General features: G+C 35.3%; 1 protein-coding gene across 1 annotated transcript in view; it reads right to left on the minus strand.

Moving 5' to 3' along the window:
- Positions 1 to 13,981, minus strand: part of unc5db (unc-5 netrin receptor Db) — an 816,925-nt gene that overhangs the window by 35,372 nt on the left and 767,572 nt on the right. The window lies entirely within an intron of this gene.

The following is a 13,981-nucleotide window of genomic DNA, read 5'->3' on the forward strand; positions in this document are numbered from 1 at the left end:
TGTGTGTTTGTGTGTGTGTGTCAGTGTGTGAGTGTGTTTGTGCATGAGAGAGAATCAGTTTGAATCAGTTTTAACAGTAATAGGAGGAGAAGGAGAAGGAGTACAAGTAACAGTAATAGTAGTATTTTTGGTAGCAGTAGTGGTAGTAGTAGTAGTAGTATTTTCAGTAGTAGTAGTAGTAGTATTTTTAGTTGTAGTAGTAATAGTAGTAGTATTTTTTGCAGTAGTAGTATTTTTAGTAGTAGCACCTGTAATAGTAGTAATAGTATTTTTTAGTAGTAGTAGTAGTAGTAGTAGTATTTTTTGTAGTAGTTGTAGTAGCAGCAGTAGTAATAGTAGTAGAATTTCTAGTAGTAGTAGTAGTAACATTAGTAGTATTTTTAGTTGTAGTAGTAGTAGTAGCAATTGTAGTAGTAGTAGTAATATTTTTTAGTAGTAGTAGTAGTAGCAGTAGTAGCATTTTTAATAGTAGTAGTAATCATAGTATTAACAGCAGTAGTAGTATTAGTAGTAGTATCTGTACTTTAACAGACACACAGCGTTGCTATGGACTCTCCAGGGTTGCTATGGGCGGAGAAACATGTCAGACTGATTGGGTTTATTGGACACACCTGGGACACAGAGCAGAGGGGCTGTTGCCGCAGCAACGGCGCTGCACTGACACACACAGAGAGAGAGAGACACACAGAGCAGCAGGAATAGACTGAGTGACTCACTCAGAACAGGTCCAGGAAAACTGCTAATTATGGGAAAACCGTAAAAGATAGGTGAAAACCGAAATGACCGTGGGCATCAGAAGGCCCTGGGGAATGCACAGATGTAGATTTTTTTTCCGTACTGTGAAAAATGACTGAGTTAGGGCAGTTTAAAAACAGCCAACCGAGCAAGACAAGAAGGAATCTGCTATAATGGAGAGTTAATGGGGGAAAGAAGGGACTTGCCTCCAAACTAGTGCCTGTCATTTCACTTTAAAAAGAGCTAGGTCTTCAAACATGGGTTCATATGAAGCCCAGGAACCATGGCTACGTTTTTGGAAAATATCATTCGCCTGCGATGTATCGTTTGGCCGGGAGGGCGATTTATTCAGAGAATTTTCAGGTGAATTTTTCACTCCTTTCTCACTCTAGCTGCCGTTACCATGGGGACCACACACTCTAGAAATGAGGATTTTGAGTCAACCTGGGGGTTTTTGAAGACTCACCTATTGAAAACCGTAAACCTCATCCTCATAGCAAGTACATTCGTGTGGAGAGGACAAAAATGCCTGCGTTTTAAAGTTTAAATGAAGTCTCTAGGTGAAAGTATGGCGAAGTAGTAGTGGTTGGAAAAAAGGCAAGTTTTTTGTCACTCCCATTAAAAATGAATGGGGTTTTTCTTCGCATATTTGTGCGAAAACCGTAAGTGATATCGTTACCACGTGATGACACAGATAATCTTTGGGCCAAGCTGAACATTTCTGCGTTGACAGAATATTTTTAGGACAAATCGTTTGGGAATGGTAGCCACTTGAAAATGGCCCCATTCATTTTGGATGGAGAAATTTGACTGGTTTTTCGCAATTTTAACGAAATCCGTGCATCGGAATGGAACGCCTATAACATAGCACACGATTCCCGAGCAGGACGCACATTTTTGTAATAACATGTGTTGGTCTATTTCCAGCGGTTCGGGCCGAATTAATCGGCGAAAAGTGGCGGAAGATGAAGAATAATATTAATAATAATAAACGCACGGAAGAACAATAGGTGCTCGTGGCTTCGCCACGAGCACCTCTCTCCCATTGCTTTGCAATGGGGGAGAGGTGCTCGTGTCGATGCCCGAGCCCCTAATAATAAACGCGCGGAAGAACAATAGGTGCTCGTGGCTTCGCCACGAGCACCTCTCTCCCATTGCTTTGCAATGGGGGAGAGGTGCTCGTGTCGATGCCCGAGCCCCTAATTAGTTTAGTTAGTTTATTAGTTTATTGTATCGCGGACAATCCCAATTAATTAACTATCAATAACAGTAAAAAAGGGCAGCTTTAGCCGACATGGCTAGTATCCTGCTGTAGTCCCTGGGCTGATGACAATAGGCACTAGGCCTGTAACGGTACACATACTGAACCGAACCGAACCATTTCAGTACGCACCTGTTAGGTTTGGTACACAGCTGTTGCTATGTCCAGAATGCTTTGGCGGTGACTGCTGGACAAATGCGGTACAGCATACACGAATACACAACAGCATAAAAACTACCACATCTAAACCACGCTAGTGTAGTTTAAATCACAGGATAAAAGTTCTAACAAAGCAAAGTTATAATAGTTTCGGATTTTTCATTATAGTTTAGTTTTATTTACTTTTGACTTTTTTTCTCTAATTCAGTTAGTTTTAATTCATTTTTAGAGCAGGTTTGCTAGTTTTTATTCGTTTTCATTTTTTTCTAAATGCTTAGTTTTAGTTTAGTTTTAGTATTAATTTTAGTTTTGTCGTATCTTTTATCTTCTTCACCGTCGTATTCAAAAAAATCCCAGACAGGACTCTGCTGCTTTCTCCCAACTTTAGTCTCCATGTTTCCAGGTAGAGTGGGGACCAGAAGACGCCTCTAAACCACAAGTGACGGACCGTCAAATATCATATGGTGCCAACAGCGAAAATTGCTTGAGAGAAATAAATCGATTTCATATCAATCCGACGTTGACAAAGACGAAAACAAAGGGAATTTTATCCATAATTTTTATACGTTTTAGTTAGTTTTGTAAGCGCACAATACAGTTTCAGTTAGTTTTTTTTTTTTTCTTTTAATTTTAGTTTTTATTTATTTCAGTTAACGAAAATGATTTTACAATTCTAGTTTTCGTCATTTCGTTAGTTTTCGTTAACGATAATAACCTTGCAACAAAGTGATAACTAGTAGTTGTAACTGATATATAGGTAATAAGTAGTTTCAGTACTAACAATACTGTAATAAAGACCTAATATTTACATGGATAAATGCTTTTATATATGTGGAACTGCCTTTATACGCTGGCAGGGATGTCTCAGTCTTGTCTTTTAACACATGAAAGGAATACAAAATCTTTATTATAAAATATAGCCAAAAGCTGCAGCCCTCTTACTGCAGACACCGAGACCTGTATGAATAAGATTCACACCTGATAGGAAACAACACCCCAGTCCACATAACATTCATTTACAACAATCAAAGGCTCATTTAGATTCCTGGTTGGTTTCATAGCTGCTGCATCCTCACTCACCTCTTGTAAAATGGCAGCACTATGGTGACATCGTACAAGAGCAATACAGGGGTTCCTATCTCTGGAAGTTTCAATATTCCATTTTATTCACATGTGACACAAGAACAGCTCCTCTTTCTGTTATATCTCATAAAAACACTGTACAACAGATGTTCAACACATCCATCTGAACCTGCATATGTGACATGAATGTATTTTTGCCTTTAAGTTTAATACTTTAACCCCTGACATGTCTGTGGTGAGCATTCTGAATATATGATTTATTTTAAATATTACTAAAAATTCAACTGTTTGCGCATAAGAAAAATTTAAACATGCTAATTAACAGAATAAACCTTGTTGTCTCCATAGATGTCTGAGCATGCTCAGTACACCCCCTGCTGCCTGTGGAATGGGGGGTAAAACAGAGCAGTGAGAGAGACCGACTCACTATAAAAATAAACAGTTGTTTTTTGTTTTGTTTTTTTTATATATATATATATATATATATATATTTATATATATATACTGTTTTCCTTGTGATTTTTGTTTTTACTGTTGTTTGCAGTGTTGTGATGATTTCCTTTATTTATTTGTTTTTTTTTTTACTGTGTTTTTACTAACTTTTGATCATGTAACTGCTATTTGGAGTTCAACCAGTTGCCAAAAAGCAGCTGGACTGGGCCAAAATTCAAATCCTTGTTGTTGTTCAGTGTGTTCCAGTTCACAGTTCATGTTCAACTTCCTAAATCTCTTATTAATGTACATTCTGAGTGCCTTATTTAGTAAAAAAAAAAAAAAAACCTGTCAAACTTCAATTTCTCTTTGTCTTTTTCTGTTATTCCACCCTGTTTTAACCCTAAAACAAACAGTAAAACAAAACCAGCACATAGCACATTTATGAACCTGAAACAGACGACAATTCACAGCATCACGTTTACCTGAAATAATGTCACAGGGGTTAAAGGGTTAATCTAGTTTTAACCCTTAGGGGTCCACAGTCATGGCCCAATGACTGAATCACATGACATTTTCAACACGTTGTAGCTTCGGAAGTCAGTCACATAGATTACTGAGGACAATTGTATTCGAAAGTGCGGACTTGAAGCACTCTGCCACTTTTTATTTGATGTTGATAGAGCAAATACAGCTGGAGATATGATGGTTTGAACCTGGAGCAAACAAATGTGAATAAAAGTATGAAAATGAGGTGGGGACGGCATGATATATTTTTTTACCATATCTTTGTTAGTTTGTCCTTTTTCAAAACCCCCACCTTAACCGGATGCAGAAACCAAGAAGATGGAAGATGGGGGGGGGTTGGTATGCTTTTATGTCAAATATTTGAGTATAGTTTTAAATTATTACAATTTTGATTTTATATACCTAATATTTGGATCCAATATTCACTTTTAACCCTCATCCTACCGGCTGGGGTCCAACTGGACCCCAGGACATGATTTTTATGTCTCTGCTGTATCATTCATTGAATGATCACTTTGTGCTAGGAGTTTGTCTGTCTGTATGCCCATGTTCGATTGCTTATATTAGTTCCAAAAATCTGACATAATGGGTACTGTATTCAACTTGTTGTTTCAGTAAGTGATGGCGAATAGAAATAGAAGAGCAAGGTACACTGTTGCACAAGCCCTTAGGTCTATTTTAGAAACAGAGGACAGCTCTGAGGCTGAAGGTTCCGAGACATCCAATTGTTAAAAATCAGGGTGATTTGATAACTTGTATCACCCTCATTCTTACACAATTAGTTATTGTAATGGTGTTTTATGATACAAACTGTTTTCATACGTAATAAAAAACATTCCAAAATGAAATGACGTTTCCTGTCTGTTACTAAGATGTGATATCACCATATATCACAGTGGGGTCCACATGGACCCTGACTGGTAGGATTAGGATACGAAATATGTTGGTAGGATGACGGTTAAAGTCTTTGAAAAAGTTCATGAAACATCTTTGTATTATTTATGCAATAAATTATATACATTTTTCAAAACAGATTTGATATTTTTTGTGTGTTTTTGGCCTTTTGTGTTGATATAGTAGGTTAAAGTGAAAAAATAATAGACAGATGAGGTAGATGAAGTTGTGCTGAAAAAAAAAAAAAAAGATACCAAACATGGGTATAATAAACATTTCTTTATATAGTATATAAAGGCAAATTCAAAAGTACTCAAAAATAGCCCAAATAGGCTCAGACCCCTTAGGGTTAATGCAGACTGGTTTACCTATAAGTACTGTGTACTGTGTTTAGAGATGAGGACGACATTATTCCAGTCTATCACAGTGTTGCCCAGTAAACCATGCCATCACTCTCAAATACTGTTTACAGTCTGTGATCCCTGCACTCAATATATATTTATTACTCAGCGGAACAGTGACATAACATCTGTGGAGCTCAGCGCTGAGTAATTTCATTAAATAGGAAGTTAATGTGACTGTACTTTACAACCACAAGCCCAGGGAAGACTGTAAACTGCATCTGCATTTTATCACAATGAATATTTTAGGAGTTTTCTTCACACTACATCAGGAGTGTCAAACTCATTTTCTTTCAGGGGCCTTATTCAGCCCAATTTAATCTCAAGTGGTCCGGACCAGTAAAATAACAGCATAATAACCTATAAATAATGACTCCAGATTTTCTTCATGGTTTAATGCGTGTTACATTATGCCTATAAATAATGACACCACCAAAATTTTCTCATAGCATTTACATTTACAAACTACCCAAACAAAAAATATGCGAAAAACCTGAAAAAACTGAAATTTCTAAAGAAAAATTAGTGCTTTTTTTTTTTGTTAACAATGTCATGTCTTATCATTTATACCTGTGCATTACAGATCGGATCTACAAAGGCACAAAAACACATTTAGTAACAGGCAGGTTAGTTCATATTTGTTCAGGTTATTCACATTTTATTGCTAAAGGATAGGTTGTTAATGTAAATACTTTCAGAAATTATAATTTATTTGCACTAAAACAAAGGAGTTGTCATTATTTAAAGGTTATTATACTATTATTTTTCTTTAGATCATATTGGTCTGTACGTAGAACCTGAACTGATCAGATAGTTAAAAGCACAACAGCATCAGCAATAAGCCAAAAATAATGATAGAAAAGTCTGATAAAAACAAAAATACAAAAAGAGAAATAATACAGGTGAAAGAAGTAACAGCAGCGATGAATGACTTTGATATTGATTAGAAAATAATAATAAAAAAAAAAAAAACAATTAAAGCAGTGACATTAATGCCAGAAAAACAAGAAATGGGGTAAAAAGAGAAGAAACAAGAGACTAAGATGTTTCATGTTTTTTTTTTTTCCTTTAATTTGTCGCCAGCCTGTGTGATCCATCAGTATCAGTAAATATCACCTGCAGAAGTGTGATCTCTTTTCAGTATCAGGGGTTTGATGGTACTTTTAATAAAGTGAACAACAGCATTCAGAGAACTGGGTGTCGGTGTCGGTTTTTACAAACAGACTCTGCACCTGAAGTAACTTTGGTGAGGAGGATGTTTGTGAATTTTGGTATCAAGATTTCAAAAAGCTGTAGCTTGGCAGTAGTTAGGGACAAAGACATACTGTAAATGAGAAAAATACTGTTTAAGTTTGTGAATTTGCTCATCTAATTTGCATAGTGTGATGTCATGTGGCGGCGGCCATATTGGATTGCGTAACTTTGAGTAAAATTGAACTTTGAACAGATTTACATGGAAGTTTTCTTTATGTTTTTCTTAAAATAAATCGTTAAACATTAATAGAAAGTAAAATACAGTATGTTTTCCTTGGTTTTTAGCCAAGCAGCAGAGTAGCCAAATCTGTCCTTATCTATCAAAACTAAAACTAAACATGTGATTCCAGGCACAACAAACCCCGCCCCTCACATGTAGTGTAGCTTATTTTGGCATCAATCCAGCTGATGTCAGCATATCACCTGCCTCTATATATGTGCCAAGGTTGAAGTAAATTGAAACAAAACTAATGGAGTAACAGAGGTGAGACAGGCTGGACTTTTACACAGCAGACCTGCGTTTCCGGAATCAAAGGGGCAGTGACGCACTCCAGCGTATAGTGTGATGTATAATTTGCGCGTCGGAAAAACCCCGAGCATAGCTTCTTAGCTAACCTCTCCAGAGTCAGCCTGTCATTCACTGTTCTACAAATGTTAGCACGACTCTAGTTGCGAAAAAAGGTCTTTCCATTGCAGTTTTGCGTGATGTACCATTTGCGCTACGCCTGAAAAACCACCTCCTGCCAGCGCAAAACCTTTTAATCGAAAAATTTGACTTTTGCAAAATTGTGGGTTTTCCATTAGGTAAATTTTTTTGCGCAAGTTATATTTACGCAGTTTGAGGGTCAATGGAAAAGCGACTACTGAGTGTTTAAAGGTACTGGTCTCATATTTGCAAATGTAAATATCTTATTTTAATTTCACAAACCTGGGTCAGCTTTTGTGTCTACTTGAAAGGTGTGAATTGTACTCAGACCACTTTTATACACTCCTTTCTGTCACACTATGACTAACCATCAAAACAGAATGAAATCAAACCATAAAGAAAAGTCATTGCGAATAATCTTTCAGCTCGGTCCGTCCATCTGTCTTGAGTGTCGTATGTTTCAATAGCGGTAGTGGCCTTGAGCTAGGACAAGCACATTTGTGGCCGGTTGTGAAAAAGCAGTTGGGTAAAATCAATGAGTACCACTCTCTTCTGCGGTAACAACTACTGTCAAGGTGCTCTTGAGTGAGGATTTCTAACTCCTAGCTGCTCCAGTGGAGCTGCTCGGCGGCTGACAGAGGGCTGTTGTAACACCGGGCACCTCCGAAGTGTTAATGCATGTGAATGTGAATGCGAAGCAGGATCACATGTCTCCCTCGATAAAGAGTGGCTCGAAACAGAAGCAACACTTTATTTGGATACTCCACCTACAGAGAAGTGTTTTTTACTTGTTGTTTTTTTTGCAGTGTTTTAACAGCTTTATAAGATGAGATTCAACAACAAAAAAAAATATGGAAATGAACTGCCTTAGAGATAATATGTGATAAATCTTGCATATTTTGATACTTGGAAAACAAATGACAAAAGTGCTGGTTGGATATAAAAATATGATGAAGTCATACATGTATATATGTTTACGTACATTTATGTAATAGATTTATGAATTTTACACTAGAAGGAATCTGAAAGTGAATGTATTCTAATGTGCAGACAGTTTTAAGTAGAACTGGAGGCTCTGAGACAAAGATTCCTCTGGAGTAAAACCAGTTCTTTCTCATTAAATCATAGAATGTCAAAATTTGACCCAATTCTTTGCAGCACCTTTGACTTAGTTATCCTTTATTAGAGACCCACATTTGGTTTTAGTAGTTTTATTCTTGAAACATTTTTCTTACTTCAAAAGAAACAAAACAAAAAACAACAGTTGGTGCCAGGCACAACAGACTCCGCCCCTCGCATGAATTGTGGCTTATTTTAGCATCGATCCAGCTGATGTCATCATGTCTATGCATGTGCTGATGTCAGCATATCAATTGCCTCTATATATGTGATATATATCAGTAAATTGAAAGAAAATTGATGGTTTTATAGATATTTGAAATTTCGCCCATTATAAGTAAAGGGGAGAAAAAAGATTCTAAAAATTCATTAAAAAATTGAACTTCGACCTACTTTTCCCAAAATGTAATGACATTTATTCTGGGTCACTGGCAATCTATAATCCCAGTTTGGTATGAATTCAACCAATGGTTTCGCTGCTACATACATTTGATATTTCGCCCTTTATAAGTAAATGGGAAGAAAAAAAGATTTAAAAATCCATAAAAAATTTGAAGTTTGGCCTACTTTCCTCAAAATGTCATGGTGTCTATTCTGGGTCACTGGCAATCTTTAAACCAAATTTACCATGAATTCAACCAATAGTTTTGCGGCTACAGACATTTCAAATTTTGCCAATTATAAGTAAATGTAAAAAAAAAAAAAAAAAAAAAAAGTAAAAATTCATAAAAAATTTAAACTTTGACCTACTTTTCCCAAAATATTATCAGATCTATTTTGAGTCACTGGCAATCTATAAACCAAATTTGGTATGAATTTAACCGATAGTTTTGCTGCTAGAGTGTTAACAAATAAAGAAACAAACAAACAAACCGAACCAAAAACAATACCCTTTGCCTCCCCTTAAAAAAACAAACTGATATAACCTGTTCAGTTTCATCAATTTTCTTTACCCTTTAAAGCATAACATACAGTATTGTGCAAAAATTTTAGGCCACCTTTAGCCTTGTTGGTTTGATTTGAAATGAGCATTAATATTCACCTCTCATTCTCTTTTCTTCAAATACAACAAAAAAATGCAGGAAGTATGTGCACAACCTTAAAAGACACAAAAACTGAACTAAATGGGCTCTAAAGGTTAAAGATATTATTTAATGTCATAATTAGAACCATCTGACGTGTTGAATGAAACCTGGTGTAAAACATTACAAAATGAATGCAGTAAATCTCATATTGTCTGAACTAAAGGGTTAAAGACATGCTAAAGGCAAAGGGAGGTCACAGTAAATATGACCACTTTGGTTTATAGAAGCTGTTTTTTCCCTGAAATCTTATTTTTTTTTTTTACTGCTGTTCATTCTTCACATATATCAGATGAGATTGGATCTTGATACAGAGACTGAGAAATGCATATGTGTGGTCATTGACATTGTACCGGTATTATAATCATTTACACGTACAGTCACGGAAAAAATAATTAGACCATCAAAAGTAATCAAAAACAATGGTTATACAATCAAGTACTAACTCCTGTGTGTATCATGTGACTAAAACAGACAGAAAAGAAAACATAGAATGTCTAAAAGCACTGTTTTTATTAGTACAATGCCATAGATATTGATGTAGGAACTGAAGTGATTTTGGTTATTATCAAGAAAACATTTTAAATGGATAGATATCAGCTCTGAAATTAAACTATTATGAGCTGTTTTTGTTGTTATCATTGTATTTATCCAAACAAATGTAGCTTTAGTTGGACCAGGCATTAAAATGAACAAGAAATTGAAGAAAACAAGGGGTAGTCTAACAATCTTTTCCGCCACTATATTTTATACATCTATTGAAAAATAAATCCCATTTGAATCACTACTACATTGTTGTTAGCTTTTGTATTGTCACATATCTGAGTTGTTTAGACATTAATGTACTTGGTAAACATATTAGGTGCTGTCGAAGTTAATGTTGTTAAAATTAATATGAGGAATTGAGCTTAAAACAGCAGTAGATTAATTTGATCATTATAATGGTAGGATGTCTGTCAACAGGCCAAATACTAAATACGACCACTTTAATTTATAGAAGCTGTTTTTTTCCCTGAAACTTTAGTTTTTCCTGCTGTTCATACTCCACATATATCAGATTGAATGTAAGTACAGATGGGGCTGGCCAAGCGCTAACAGATGGACAGCCTTACTACATATTTATTTGGCCTTTCACAACTATTTATGGTAGAAAGATGAATGATACCTCATTTTGCAGGGAATAATAAGCACTTTTAGATGCGTGATTGAAAAAAAAAATGTTTTAACCTAATCTTCTGGCTTAAAAGTAGTAAAAACCCCTTGATAACAGATGGACAGAAAATAAACATTTGTTTTTGACCACGTTACAGAACCTGCCTTAAAGTGCAGTTCCAATTTTCTTAAAACTGTAAAAATCCATACTGTTGGTCCTGTAGGGTGTCCATTTTGCAAAACAGGAAACAGTTTGTATTTTTTTCAAAATATAAGGGCTGGGGTGCTGCTAGCAATTGTGTGCCCCATGAAAGGTAAATGTTGTGGGGCCTTTATAAAATTTTGTATCTTGTCGATTTGTCGGAACAGGGGCGGGGTGTACTTGGGGTAGGGGCTGCGGTTATATACATGGGGGTGTGGTCCATAACTAATTTAACTAACGCTGGCGTGAAGCGAAAGTGCAAGTTAACATGCTTACAACTTCCAACTCCCAGCTTCCATGCAACAGATTTTACACAAAATTTTCACAACTTCTAACCTGTATCCACTGGACCCCCTCCACTGCTTTATGGGCCCCCCAAAAATGCTGGGCCCCATGAATTTGTCACGTTTACCCCCCCTTTATGGCAGCCCAGTATAAGGGCATAAAATAGCAAGAGTTTTGCTAAGTGTTTCAGTAACGGATGGACAAGGGAGAATAATTACAAGCTTCAATTGTTTATTCAGCCAATTTATTGCATCTATATTATCTACAAAGTCAAATACCTTAATAAACTAATTTAATACATTTTTACATATATTTATCTCAGTTTATTAGATATTTGTTACCACTGTAATAAGAGTAGCAAAAGGTTTTTAAATGGACCTTACAACTTCTCATAAGTACAATAGAGGTCCAATAGAAGAGTATGCTTTGAATTACACTGATGGACAAAGAATGCAAACATACATTTATGCTGAATTTAATGCCATTTAAACAAAATAAAACTTGTGCTGGACACTAGAAGTAATATACTTCCAAAATATATAAGTCTTCAAAAGGTGATTTTAACCCTGTAAAGTCTTTAAAACCATTAAATCATTGACATAAAATTCCAGTTCTTTGAAACTGGAGCTTTTCTTGGTCCTTCTGAACAACCCCCAAATGTTTTTTCACATATTAATTTCCATGTATGAGTTTCAATTTTGTATCATATTTGATACATCAGGTCTCAATGCTCAAATATTATTATTTTTGAACAAACAAAAACATAATATAACACAAACATGTCTAACAAATTGGTAATTCTTTTGGAAAATTGTCAAAGTTCTGCCTCCTTCCTCATTAATGACAGTTTTGTAGTGTCACTGGAAAGGCCTCTGGTGAATGAATCCCTCCCCCTGGTGGATTATCTGTGTATTGCATGGATCTAATTGTAAACATCATGTTTTCAAGAAAGAAAAATATCACACTGATCATGTAGAGGGTTTCAAAACCCATGTATCAAATATGATACGTTTGGCATTATGGGGTTAAGACCACAATCCTATTTGATGCTTTGACAAAGGAGAGAAATATTTAATGAGAGTACTACTTATTGGAGGGAATAAAGCTCTGACAAGGAAGTAGCTACAACCAGATGAACCACAATTTGTAGACTGGTTAAAAGAAATCTATGAAATCTATGTAATGGAGAAACTGTCCTTTTCATTAAAAGTAAAGCAGGATAAATTTCTGGAAATGTGGTCAAAATGGATTGTATATATCATCTCTTTGAGGCCAGATTTAATTTAACTTAATGATAAGTTAAGTTAAATCTTATTGATAACTTAATGATACATTTGGTGTTATAGGTTTGAATGTATCTTTTGATCTAGCTGTTAACCTTCCCTTGGCCAGTCCCGGATACTGAAAAATACCCATGGGCGGTCACTAGTCACTAGAATGTTACTAAACCAACAAACCTAATGCTGACCTACAAATTTGCACAGTATTGTATATGTGAAATTTTGTACAAAACGTTGTAATTCACTTCTTAACTGAATGTGCAATAACCTGCCCTACCTCCCAGTACTTTTAATTCAAATGTGCAATAACTTGTTTTTACCTTTCAGTACTCTTATTATTATTATTATTATTATTATTGTTATTGTTATTATTATTATTATTATTATTATTATTATTATTATTATTATTATTATTGTTACCGCTGCCAGGAGGTATTGTGATCGCTTTGCTTTGTGTGTTTGTTTTTTGTTAGCAAGATAACTCAAAAAGTTATGGACGGATTTTCATGAAATTTTCAGAAAATGTTGATACTGGCACAAGGAAGAAATGATTAAATTTTGGTGGTGATTGGGGGGGGGGGGGGGGGGGGGGGCGGGGCACAGATCGGTCTTGGCGGAGGTCTGCGCTCTCTGACTGCTTTTCTTGTCATGATTATTATTATTACTTTTTTTCTGATCAGTACTGGATTTTACAAATGTGTATTTGTGTTTATCTGTGCAATAACTGTTTTTATATGTATATTATATGTGTATTTTTTATATATATATATATATATATATATATAATTATATTTAGCTGTGTTTATGTTTTGTTTCTGTTTTTATCCATGTCTTTTTCCAACTCTGTGACTCAGGGAAACGCACAAGAATTCCACTGTACCTATACTGCGATGCATCTGTGCAAATGGCAAATAAAGTCTATTCTATTCTTTTCTATTCTAGTCTACATATTAACCCTTTCATGCATGAATTATGAGAACCTCAATCAAGATTTTTCTCCAGAGGGTTTTTATTCCCCTTTAGGTATTAAAATGAAAGCAATGTGATTGAAAACATTTTTTTTAACCTATTTTTCACAGACTTGCAAAAATGTCCACTTAGCTGGACATCATTAACTTTTGAAGCAAAGAAACATGTATTTACTGATATACTGTGTGAAAACTCTGAAATAAAACCATGTTTAATGCTGCTAATCTGATGTTTTCTCAAATTTTAACATACTCTAATACTAGTCACTACTTACTTCATGGGGAAAATATGCAAAAAAAAAAAGTAAAAACCCCCCCAAAAAACAGCCTAATAGCAATTAGCAATTGACTTACAGTCAAACAACTTACTGCAGATCAGGTTTATCAAGAACAGTAAAGTTACAGTAATGGTATCAGTTGCAGTATATGAGGTGATGCATAAACTGATATGGAACTAAAATAACAAAATCCATGAATATACAAGAGAACAGCTGTAGAAA

This window comes from Sphaeramia orbicularis, chromosome 9 (genome assembly GCF_902148855.1).
Source record: "Sphaeramia orbicularis chromosome 9, fSphaOr1.1, whole genome shotgun sequence".
In the NCBI taxonomy this organism is placed as follows: Eukaryota; Metazoa; Chordata; class Actinopteri; order Kurtiformes; family Apogonidae; genus Sphaeramia; species Sphaeramia orbicularis.